Below are 12352 nucleotides of genomic sequence, written 5' to 3'. Positions count from 1 at the left end.
TTATGGAGAATGAAGCAACACAATTGTTTTCAACCATGATAATAATAAATGTTTTTTTAGCACCAAATCAGGATATTAAAATGATTTTTGAAGGAGTATGTGACACTGAAGACTGGAGTAATGACTGCTGCAAATTCAGCTTTGCCATAACAGGAATAAATGACTTTTAAAATAGCAGTTTGTGATGAGTGGGGTCGTGAGGGGCTGTCACGCTATTTTAAGTTTTGTGTTTATTTTATTATTAAAGTTTTCGCCGGTTCCCGCCTCCTTCTTCCCGATCTACGAACTGTGTTACACAGTTATTTAAATTGTAACAATTAAACAGTTTTACTGTATTTTTGATCAAATAAATGCACACTTGGTGAGCATAAGAGACAAGAAACATCATAATTATTGCAAACTTTTGACCAGTAGTTTACATATCTTCATATCCTCTTTAAACACTGATATATCATTTGTATCTATGTATTATGTAGCTAATTCTAAACAAATCTGGTCAAATATTCTGATCTAATATTTGACCAGTTTCACCTTCAACGTTTCCTTTCTCATTATTTCAGTCTTTTACTGTCGCTCTGCAGCACCCACTCTTTCGCTGTTCTCGATTGAATGCAACAAGAGCGTTACCCGTATTCATTACCATGGGACTGCTTTACAATTCAAATGAACGCTGACCCCCTGTGATATACATGAAATGAGTATGTGAGTTCCGGAACAGACATCTTGTCAGGGGAGTCGCCAAACAAAATTCTATTTCCTCTGGCTGGGCACGACGGGACAGCCCATGTCACCCAACCTCTCATACCCAATTACCTTTGGGTCAACACAGGGAAATTGGCTTCAACATTGATTATTTTCTATCCCGGTGGGATGTATGAATAATTGACCCATCTGATGTCCTGAGTTTAACTCTCCCTGAAAACATTGCAGTACAGTTATCAGCCATGAGAGGTCTGTGTGTACGTAGCCTGCTTGAACATGCTGACTCGAAAAAGCTCATCTGAGACCAGTTCAAACAAAGGCTGGCATTCTTATTCTTTTTATAATTTCCCTGTATTTATTCTTACCTCATTAGTTTCATCAGAGCAAATAATCCCCATTTTGTGGTTATTAACGTTTATTAAAGTCCTAATATTCACTCTTGTAGTAAGAATCGATTTACTGTGATTAATCACGATTGACCATGATTTATTGGTTGATCAGCAGGGGGTTTGGTCATTACGTGGGGGTCTAACTCTGTACTGTTTAACCTCAGGAGTGCAGTCTGCTGTCTCATCTCCATGGAAACTCAGAAGGGATGTGTTTAGGTCTACACATATTGTATAAGAAGAATCTATAAAACACAAATTTACCGGGTTAAAGTTGCCATAAATCTGTATTTATGGTAACCCCAACCCCTAATTTACACATTACAAGTCAAACAACATCTGTCCAACCAACTCTCTGATTTTAGCAGTAGGTAACTGTTTCATTCAGGTCATGCAATGTAATGATTTTTGTGAAGCTTGGACTATAGTAAAAGTGGCACTACACAATGCGAGCTCATGAAAAATGGGGGCAAAAACAAAAGTGTTGCGCTTATAATTTTGTTCAGTGTATAATGTTTAATTACATGGCAACTGATCCATGATACTAAAATAATGCAATAAATAGAATCTACATAACATAAAGGTAACACTTTTATACATTACAGATATCAAAAATTAGATGAAGCTAAAATTATTTATATAAAATATATGTGATGAATCAAGCAGGGACTCCTATTACTGGTTTTCACTATATATTATTCCATAATTCATACCTTTCACACATAAAAAACACATTTTACAGTATTTTACAGTAAAAGTACATTCAATGCATTGTTAAACCATTTACAAGGATTTCACTGTATATGGTAAAGTAACTACAGTTCAGTCAGGACAACTCTCTGAGTAGTTTGTAACACCCATTTTATTAATTAGCAATATAAATATAAATGTAAATAGGTTTGGTTTTTTCCACGGACTAAATCTGCTATATACTAGGGCTGCACGATAAATCACATGTGATTGTCATGTGGATCTTGTCAGTAAAGCCGGTTCTGTGATTAGTAATAAATCTCCATCACGTGCGTTCAGATGGAGCGGCATTTACTACACAGAGCCATAGTTCGCTGACAAGCTGTGCAATATCGCGTTCATAATCGCACATGAATCACATTCGATTATGAACGCGATATTGCATAACTTGTCAGCAATATCGCATGATTTGTCTCGTCTAATCACAGACGAGACAAAAAGCACTATATACTACTGCTGTGACTGAGTATGTAGACTCACTCTGCAAAACCAAAAAAAAAATACAGAGAAAGAAAACATGCTGCTGCGAAGCAAAGTATAAAAACTTGTTCTACTGAACCCCAAAAGTGTATAATAGCAAAACGTGCTGCTGCAAGACAAACAAGGAAAGGCTAAGTATGATGTCCCGTACTTGGAATGTGTGCTCTGCATTTAACCCATCCAAGTGCACACACACAGCAGTGAGTAGTGAACAAACACGCACACACACACCATGAACACACACCCAGAGCAGTGGGCAGCCAATGCTGTGGCGCCCGGGGAGCAGTTGGGGGTTCGGTGCCTTGCTCAAGGGTCTCCCCTCAGTCGTGGTATTGAGGGTGGAGAGAGCGCTGGATATTCAATCCCCCCACCTACAATCCCTGCCGGACCTCAGACTCGAACCTCGACCTTCGGCTTACAAGTCCGACTCTCTATCCATTAGCCATGACTACCCCTCCAAGAGAACCCCACAGCCGATCTAGACATGTGGTGCTGGGAGGAGGAAGGCTAAAGACAGTGCACAGTCTGAGCTCCATCTAGTCGGACTGGAAAATAAGGTAAAGTGTAGACAGAAAGAAGTGATTGATTAGATGCAGAACCAGCAACAAGACCAATCAGTGGCAAGGAAGGATTTCATTAGTGAACTTGGTATTTAACCAGTTAACGGGTTTTGTACTGTACCAGTCATTAGAAATATTTTTACAGTGTAGAAGTGAGAAGTGAGCACTTCTTTGAGACAAAAAGCTTTTTTTTTATTATTATTATTTTTTTTACTTGATATGATTACACAAATAAATCTACCAATACACAGAGAGATGTATCGATGCAGTACTGTGAACAAAAATGTTGCAATATATTGTTTATATCAGTACAGCCCTACACATAATATATGAAACAAAAATATTTACGCACAGAAAAACATAAAGAGAACTGCACAAAATTAGTTTGTGCATCACCATTTAACACTGCTTGTATAAGACACATTGTGCATTCAGCAGCAGTTTCTTTTAAAATGTCTATTAAAATTCTACACAACATACCTCTTTTGATGTTGGATTTCAGCTGTTGCATTTGTGAAGACAGCCTGGAGCAGATGCCATTCTGAACAGCAACAGCAAACAGCAACACTCAACATGTCTATCGAGGTCTAAATAAATAAATGAAAAATTATGTATGATATAAAAGATATAAATGAATTTATAAAAAGCTAAATTAAATAATGTAAGGTTGGGAGTAGGATTAGGGCTCTGATTGGTTCACAGGAATGTTGTTCCATGTTGTTCAACAACAAAGGATGTTGATCCAGAAACATGTCCTACTTTTGTAAATCAACATTTGCATTCAGCTAAAATTGTACATATTCCATAGTGAGCATTGCTGTTGGCTTTGACTTCGCGTGTTGGTGAAGATGGAAGAAAGGTTCATAGCCTGAAGCTGATTCATCGGATAATGAACAGAGACGCTCAGTGAGGTCATTCCACCAAAGTGTCTCCTCGACTCAAAACAGCAGCATTACAAAATATGATCCATGTGCTTTCTGCCAGCAGTGTGACTGGTACTATCCACAAGGGACTTTTAAAAGCTATTGAATGGTTTTTCTGTGTCTACACTGAATGCGCAAGTTTAATATATTTGACCGGAGGGAGCAAGAGAAGCCAGCCTGCAGGTCATTCTATAGATGCAGAAATACAGACTTGAAAAAGGAATAGATCTTTTTGTCTTTAACCCAGTAACTACTTTTAGAATAGGGGAATGAATCTTCCATCTCCATTGACACTTTATTTTCAAACTTGTATCATCAGATTCTGATTCTGATTCTGATTCTGATTAATAATGGATAATTTCCATAAGTAGGTTTTGTTGTACTTTCCTCAAATAAATGATGCATTTGCCATGAAATTTTGAGTAAGGTGCCATATAGAGGAGATTCTGCTGGAAATCTCTGCACATGCACATCAATGACCCTGAAATTTCTGTCCGGCGTGATGGATTCAGAAACCGCGGTGAGGAATTGGTGTTGCAGTGAAGAATGTGACTTAGAATAAGCGAAAATAATTCATCCGATGTGTGATGCATGCCACCCCACCAGAGCTGTTAAATTGATCCGATTCCAGATTAATTGTTTTCCCTTCATCAATAACAACCTGCAACTACAGAGTCATCAGAGAGTCACAGAAGTTTCAGGATGTGGGTAAAATATTAAGTGTGGGTAATTGTCATATGCGATTCCTCCAAAGGCTTAGAGATTTTTTTTTTCCAGGATGTGAGCGAATCTCTCAAGACGACATTATACAAATGTTGCGGCCAAGTTGGTGCAAACAAACAGGGCAAATTTATCTAGCTTTCAAACAAGCACGTAGGCAACAATGAAACCTGTCAAATCTCTGCTTCTGTCTTGAGAAAGTGATAAGCTCCAAACTAATCATTAACTCCGGCCAGCCGTCGCTTTCAAATATACACCACTGATGTTTCCTTCTGCTTGGCTGCTTGCTGCTTAATCTTCTCTCCATTGATTTTACCCAGAGACATCGACAACCGACCCTGACGGCTCAGGCAGGGCCATGGCATGTTGAAAAGAAACTATGTGCTCAGGTGTTCTCTGAAATCTCTAGTAGTCAGGGACAGCTTTCAGAGAGAATTGCTGCTTTCTTGGCATTCCAGCTCAGTTCAAAATATGCTTTATACTTTTATATTCTATTAAGAGTGTACTTTTGTACTTTTTTATACTCTTATAATCTCGTGAGATGTACAGTATAGTGTAAAGTCACAATTGTGATAAATAAAATATATAATAAAAGGCAGAAAGGAAAAAAAGATATATAAAGACAATTACAAGACATTGTGTTTGTTTCTTATACTTGACTTATAAAGTGGGTCCGTGCGAAGACAGAGATCCTACATAAAACACAATTATAAAACACCACAACTGTGAAACTTATACAAGAAATAGTCAATTGTGAGATAAAGTTGCAATTATGAGACACAAAGGCACAATTCTGACATAAAAAATAAGATAACTGTGAGATATAAAGGCACAATTATGAGAAAAAAGTTATAATTGTGAGTGCAATTAGGAAATATAAAGTCAAAGTTCTGAGATATAGTTGTAAAATTGTTGAAAAAGTCAATTGTGAGATATAAAGCCGCAATACGAGAAATAACATCACAATTATGGGATAAAAAGTCACAATTGTGAGATATAAAGTCATATTTGTGATCATAGCTGCAATATGAGAAATAAAGTTAAATGTGAGACATAGAATCAAAATTTTGAGATATAAAGTCACAGAAATGTCCATAGTGTGCAGCATATATACTGTACTTCTCTAACATACGTTCTTATTAATGTGTTCCATCATAGCTGATTTTGAAGCAAACAAATACTTAAAATATAAAAATCCATCATATCAAGTACATTTGGACTCTATTAAAAAGGCAAAATTCGGCTTCAGTTCTTTACAACTGTGACAGCCAATGCATGTTGCCATGGATTTTTTCCAGCTCCCTTGTTGCCAGTGGCAACAGATCAGTTCAACAGTCACTGTATTGTTTCGATGTAAGAGAAAAATCCTGTTTAAAACTGAGACTAATTCTCTTCCACTATTTAATTGACAGGTTGGTTCAGAGCTGTCAATTCTAATCCACCATTTCCCTGCACTACAAATAATATAAGAAATGAAATGTCCACGTGAATAATGTGAAAATAACCTCAGATATTACATATTGCATCTGATGCTTCAAGATGTCCAATTTGCCTGCTCTTTTAATCAATTAAATCAAATATTGAACAAAACACACAATATAAAAATGTATTGCGACAGTCATTTTTAATTTTTTGACTTTCATGAAATATGAAATATTCTTTCAGTCAATTTTTGTGGAATTAATATTTAAGTCACGGTAAAAAAAAGAGCACCATATGCAAGGAGCATATGCATGAGCGTCATTGAACTGAATGTGGGGGTAGCTTTTATTTTTCACTAAAGGAGCAATAATTGCCCAGCAACGTCTAACCAAATTGTGCAGGCTTGGATAAGCAATTAGACTAATCGGCCAGTATAATGGCAGAAGAATTGCCACAGTCCACTCCCATTAGTAGATCTTTTTCCAAGAATCTAAGTGAGAGTCTTGACATTCTCACATCCTTTTTGCTCGATTCATGCTGTCTGACTTTTTTTTTTCACACCTTTACATTCTCTTGTACATTTCTTTCTGTCTTTCACCTCCCTTCCTGGTGCATCAATTGCATTACTAAAGCACTTTCATTCATTTTCCATCACCCCAAAGGCAATTATACTGAAAATACAGGGCCTGAAGTTGAGAGTCAATGTTACGTTGAGCCAATATATTTCATGCTGGGAAAGAAGGCTTTAATTGGCACACAGTGGCAGAAGAAATTAATGGGAATTTGCTATGAATCCAGTTAAAGATATTTTTCAGTGTCGCATGGAAGATGTAAACTCCAAGGGAAAGATGTCTTCTATCCCTCCATTTTTGATTCCTTTTTATTATGGGAGAGACAGAAAATGTCCGTTTGAAGAATAATAAAGCTTTCTGCTGAATTTTGATGTCTCATCGTGTATGCGTGCTACACTGGGGATGAGAGGAGAGACGAATTCATGAAATCAAATGCTCGGCTTGCTTAATTCCTGCTTCAGTGTTTTACAGTTCTGACAATTGGAAATATTAACCACATCTAAGATTTAATCTGAAAATGTGGCTTTGCATAATTATCTTGCTTCTGAATAAGTAGTGCTGAATAGGAGAGCATTCTTGATGCACTTACAGAGAAAAATACGACTTTTGGATCTATCTGAGACTCTTTTATACTCTTTTTCTCAAAACAGTAAGATGTGTACAGGAAACAATGCGTCTGAAATATGTACTATTAATTATTACTATTATGAAATATGTATAATTATTATTATTACTGCAAACTGGAGGTTCAGTTTTGAGTCACAGGCATGTGAACAAGCCATTTCTGATGCTTTCAGTGTGTTGAAAAGACAAAAAAAATCAATAGATGAAGAGGCTTATTTCTAAGTCTGTCTCTTTCCCACTTTTTGAATCAAGCATAAAAGTATGTAAAAGTAATACTTTGAGGAGTCTTATTAAATGAATCTTTTTTTACAATTTCAAAGTCTGGCCCATCTTATGCATATCTATTTATTATCCTTCAGTGGCTGTCATTGCATAACTCATTTAGATAAAGTTGGATTTTATGAAACTTCTTCATTTAAGCATATGATTAATGATGATGAAAATTTGGCTGATGAAAGACTTGTTTCTCAACGTTTGCATTATGAATCAAATAGTAAAAACATTACAACACTAGCACATAAAAATCATCTGGCATTTTAAAACTGAAATTTCCTTACTTTCCCTTATCACAAAGTTTTACATTTGTATTAATAAGTTATACAATATACTGCATATAAAGGTACATTTGTAAATTCTAATCAATTAAAATACATATCAATAACTTAAAGTATAGTTCACCCAAAAATACTGTCATTAATTGCTTACCCCCATGTCGATCTTTGTTTCTTCTTCAGAAAACAAATTAAGATATTTTTGATGAAATCTGAGAGCTTTCTGACCCTGAATAGACAGCAACGGAACTACCACGATCAAGGTTCAGAAAGGTAGTAAGGACATTGTTAAAATAGTCCATGTGACATCAGTGTTTCAACTGTAATTTAATGAAGCTACGAGAATACTTTTTGTGTGCAAAGAAAAAAAAGTCTTTATTCAACAATTTCGTTTCTTCTTTCTGCGTGATTTTTGCGTTTTCTACATCCACGCCACTAGGTGTCAATATGCACCAGTTTATGTCCAACCAGCCTGACAAAATTGGCATCATAACAGAGTTCAATTCTTACACTGCCATTCATCAAAAAGGAACTTTCCATTTTGACAACAACAAGGTGTTTATTTCATTCGATGTGTACACATACTGTGTAAGTACATACATGCTCAGTTTGAAATCAGGTCACGTTCATTTACATTAAACAAACAGCGTGGTGCAGCGACAAAGGCGTTTTCCACGACCACTCAGCCAGAGTCTGTTCTGAGATGCTTTATTGAGTAGTTTTATGAGCAATGAGTGCGTCGCAAGCGCAGGCCCAGATGAAAGATGAATCACAGCTCCGCACGACTACATCGCTTGTGAAATGAGGGCTCGGTAATGAGGATTAACTTGAGCAGTCAAGCCTGATCCCACCTGGCACCCCTCATTCTCTGACACAGTGCTATAAACTCCTTGGTGATTTTCACTCATATGTTCAGTAACATCAGCGGCTTTCTCGCATCTCCATCTCCACAATTACAGATCTGCTCTCAGCCACAGGGCTGGCCGTGTCAACTTTTGACATTTCGAAGTTTGTTGAATCAGTCTGAAAAACTTAGTTTCAAAATAGCACAGTTTAATTAGTCTACATTTGGAGAGGTTGTGCTAAAAGTACAGGCAAAAATGATGAGCCTAAATTTTATTTTAATTAGCGTACATTCACATACCAATAAAACGGTTTAGCACGTGTCAGAATTTTGACCTTGATTGTGTGGCCTTCGATTATGTTTCACTGTGGAACGTTTAATCAATGCAGAAAGATTTGTTTCAAAAGACGGGCTGAGTGCAGAGAGAAATGAAATGACTCGTGCTTTCTGCCTTTTGTATGACAAATAATTCCGCACCCCTACATGACCTCCTCATTTCCAGTGAGTTTTTCCAACATATTTACTGTAATTAACATGCCAATGTTTCACTCAGCATTTGAGTAAAAGGGTCGCTCCATTCCGGGTACACTCTCTGAGCATGAAAGTCAACCTCAATTACTGCTCAGACATTCCATTTAGCCTTTTAGTTAGACTCTTGGCGCTCTGTTTTGTTAAGCAAACAAAAACAACACAATGTCCCCATTTTCCAGTTGAGGCAGATAACATAAGCATGACAGTTGTAAATGTGCTACTTAGTTTTATTATTAAAATATGAATTTTCAATTAAATTTTTTTGAGCGGTGCAGTGTATTCTCAGAGTTCTCAGAGTAATAAAGGTAATTATGAAAAAGGGGGTGCAATGTTCTGGGGCATGAAACTAATAAAAACCTAATTTAGTAATTCATTACATAGTATACCGTCTGCTATTCTCATAAATGTGCTGTGCAATCACAGATTTAAAGTGTGCCTTACAACTTTATTGCAATCAGAAGGAAAAAACTCAAAACAATTACTTTTTTTATGCTGTGATAAATGTTTCATTCAAAATGCAAGACATACAAATGAGAAATCATATTTCAGGGTCATTTAAACCCTCATGCTGCTTTACTCTGCTCATGGGGGGCATATGCAGCCAGGCCGCAGAGATTTGTGGGAGATTTTGCCGTGACGGTCATTTCGGAGGCAAGGGTGCTAATTCCAGCAGGACTTAACATCCTAAATAGATAAAGTCGTGGACTGCCATGGACTGTTATTTACAGTTGTTTGCGATTATCTGGTGTACTACATGAATGCAACTTAAAATGGGATCTAACCTTCATAAAAGTCTGTTTATATATAAGCACTTTAATTAAACTTTGACATGAAACTGATGCAACACTGTTTAGGATAAGTGTGCTAAGTTGATAACAAAACATGGCAATCAATGGACAAAACAGAGTTTGGAAAGATAGATTTTGATATCTTTGATTTAAGGAAATGTACATTTTTTTTCCACCCAAAAACGAACATTTGAAGTAAATTTATTTACCCTTAGGCTATCTAAAAGGTAGATGAGTTTGTTTCTTCATCAGAACAGATTTGGAGAAATGTATAACTTGCATTATGTCACTTGCTCACCAATAGATCCTCTGCAGTGAATGGGTGCCGTCAAAATGAGAGTCCATATATCTGATAAATACACCACAATAATCCACAAGTAATCCACACGACTCCAGCCCATCAGTTTATGTCTTGTGAAGTGAAAAGCTGAGTGTTTTTAATAAACAAATCGATCACGACATTTAAAATTTTAATCTGGCCAAAAAGCAATATTATGGATAGAGGACACTTATTTTACCCTGGAAGCAACGGTTTAAAGTAAAAAAATTCCTTAATAAGGGATTTATTACAAACATAGATTGTGGATCACTTACATTACTTATATTGTAATGTTTTTATCAGCTGTTTAGACTCTCATTCTGATGGCACCCATTCACTGCAGAGGATCCATTGGTGAGCAAGTGATAATGATAAATTTCTCCAAATCTGTTCCCATTAAGAAACAAACTCATCTACATCTTGGATTACCTGAGGGTGAGTAAAATTTCTGGAATTTTTGAGCTGCAGAAATGATAAAAAACAGCTGAAGTTTTTTTTTTTTTAATGAACAGAAAAATGAAAGGAAAAAAAAAGAAAATTATGAACATTGTAATGGGCCTTTTACACTTGTTAACAGGTTCTGAGATTTCACACTGTTGGTTTGTAAACTCTACACTGTAAAAATGACTGTGATTTTAATGGTAAAAGACTAGTGTAAAAATGCTACAGTAAAAACCTGTTAAATGGTTAATTGTAAGTTCCCCTAGTATACGGTGAAAACTGTATTGGACATTACGTGTCATTTTACGGTAGAATACTGTTTTTGGAAGTGAAAAGAATGTATAATTTACAGTGAATAACCGTAAATTGTCATTCCCAGAATTCCCTGCGTTACATGTTTTTTATTGTCACTTTGGACGCACGTTTCACAACAGTATCATGACGTGAGCGTGTGCCGGCGCCGGCGCTGACCCAGATCCGGCGTGATGACGTCATTATGCCGGATCTGGGTCAGCGCCGCCACACCGCTCACGTCATGATACTGTCATGAACGCGCATCCACAAGTGATGCAGTAGAGACGAAAATGTGGAATAAAGTCGTTATTTTTGTTTTCTTTGCGCAAAAAAGTATTCTTGTAGCTTCGTAACTTTACAGTTGAACCACTGATGTCACACGGACTACTTTGTCGATCATCTTGGTACTTTTCTGGACCTTGAACGTGGTAGTTACCTTGCTGTCTATGGGAGGGTCAGAGAGCCCTCATATTTAATCAAAAATATCTTAAATTGTGTTCCGAAGATGAACAAAGGTCTTACGGGTTTCGAACAACACGAGGGTGAGTAAGTAATGACAGAATTTTCATTTTTGGGTGAACAACCCTTTAATATGTTTGTTTTTACTGTTCATCATTTTTAGCTGTGCTAAATTTCTTTCAAAATTACCAGCATGAAACATTTCTCTAGCAAGGATTACAGCTGGTCTTAAAAATATGATAACCCAGGGTTAAATGCATATTCAAGGGATTTAATCAAGGTCAAACAAAAAAGTATATGAACCCTTTATGCATTAACGAGCAAAACCTCTGTTACTGGAATACATAAAAAAAAAATCCAGAGGATTCACAAACATTCCCTCTCAACTGTAGTAAACATGACAAAATGTTGTGATTTACAATGTGAATAAAAAAATAAAAATAAAAATAAACTATTCCTACTCTCTCTGCAAATGGTGTTTGAGATGATTGCAGTAGCGTGCAGCATTTGTTGTGAGACGTTATCAGTGCCATCAGATAATTCAGTTACTCATCTGTCTCAGCTGGTATGCAAAGATTAATCCACAGCCGTGTCTCCTGACAGGGGTCTGCTCCTCACAATCTATACCATCAATCAGTCAATATCTCTCATCAGCACACACACACACACACACACACACACACACGTCTGGTTTGCTATCCTTGTGGGGACTCTCCATAGGCGTAATGGTTTTTCTACTGTACAGACCGTATTTTCTATTGCCCTACACCAACCCTACCCCTAAACCTACTCCTCACAGGAAACTTTCTGCATTTTTAGATTTTCAAAAAACTTAATTCTGTGTGATTTATTAGCTTGTTTACCCGTCGGGACCTCAATTTAGGTCCCCACCGTGATATGAGTCCCCATGAGTCTGTGTGTATTCAGGTTTAAGTCCCCACCAGAATAGAAAAACAGGTACACACACACACACACACACACAAACA

Source organism: Sinocyclocheilus rhinocerous, unplaced genomic scaffold (genome assembly GCF_001515625.1).
Source record: "Sinocyclocheilus rhinocerous isolate Xijiao unplaced genomic scaffold, SAMN03320098_v1.1 scaffold603, whole genome shotgun sequence".
In the NCBI taxonomy this organism is placed as follows: domain Eukaryota; kingdom Metazoa; phylum Chordata; class Actinopteri; order Cypriniformes; family Cyprinidae; genus Sinocyclocheilus; species Sinocyclocheilus rhinocerous.
This window is presented reverse-complemented; position numbering follows the sequence as displayed.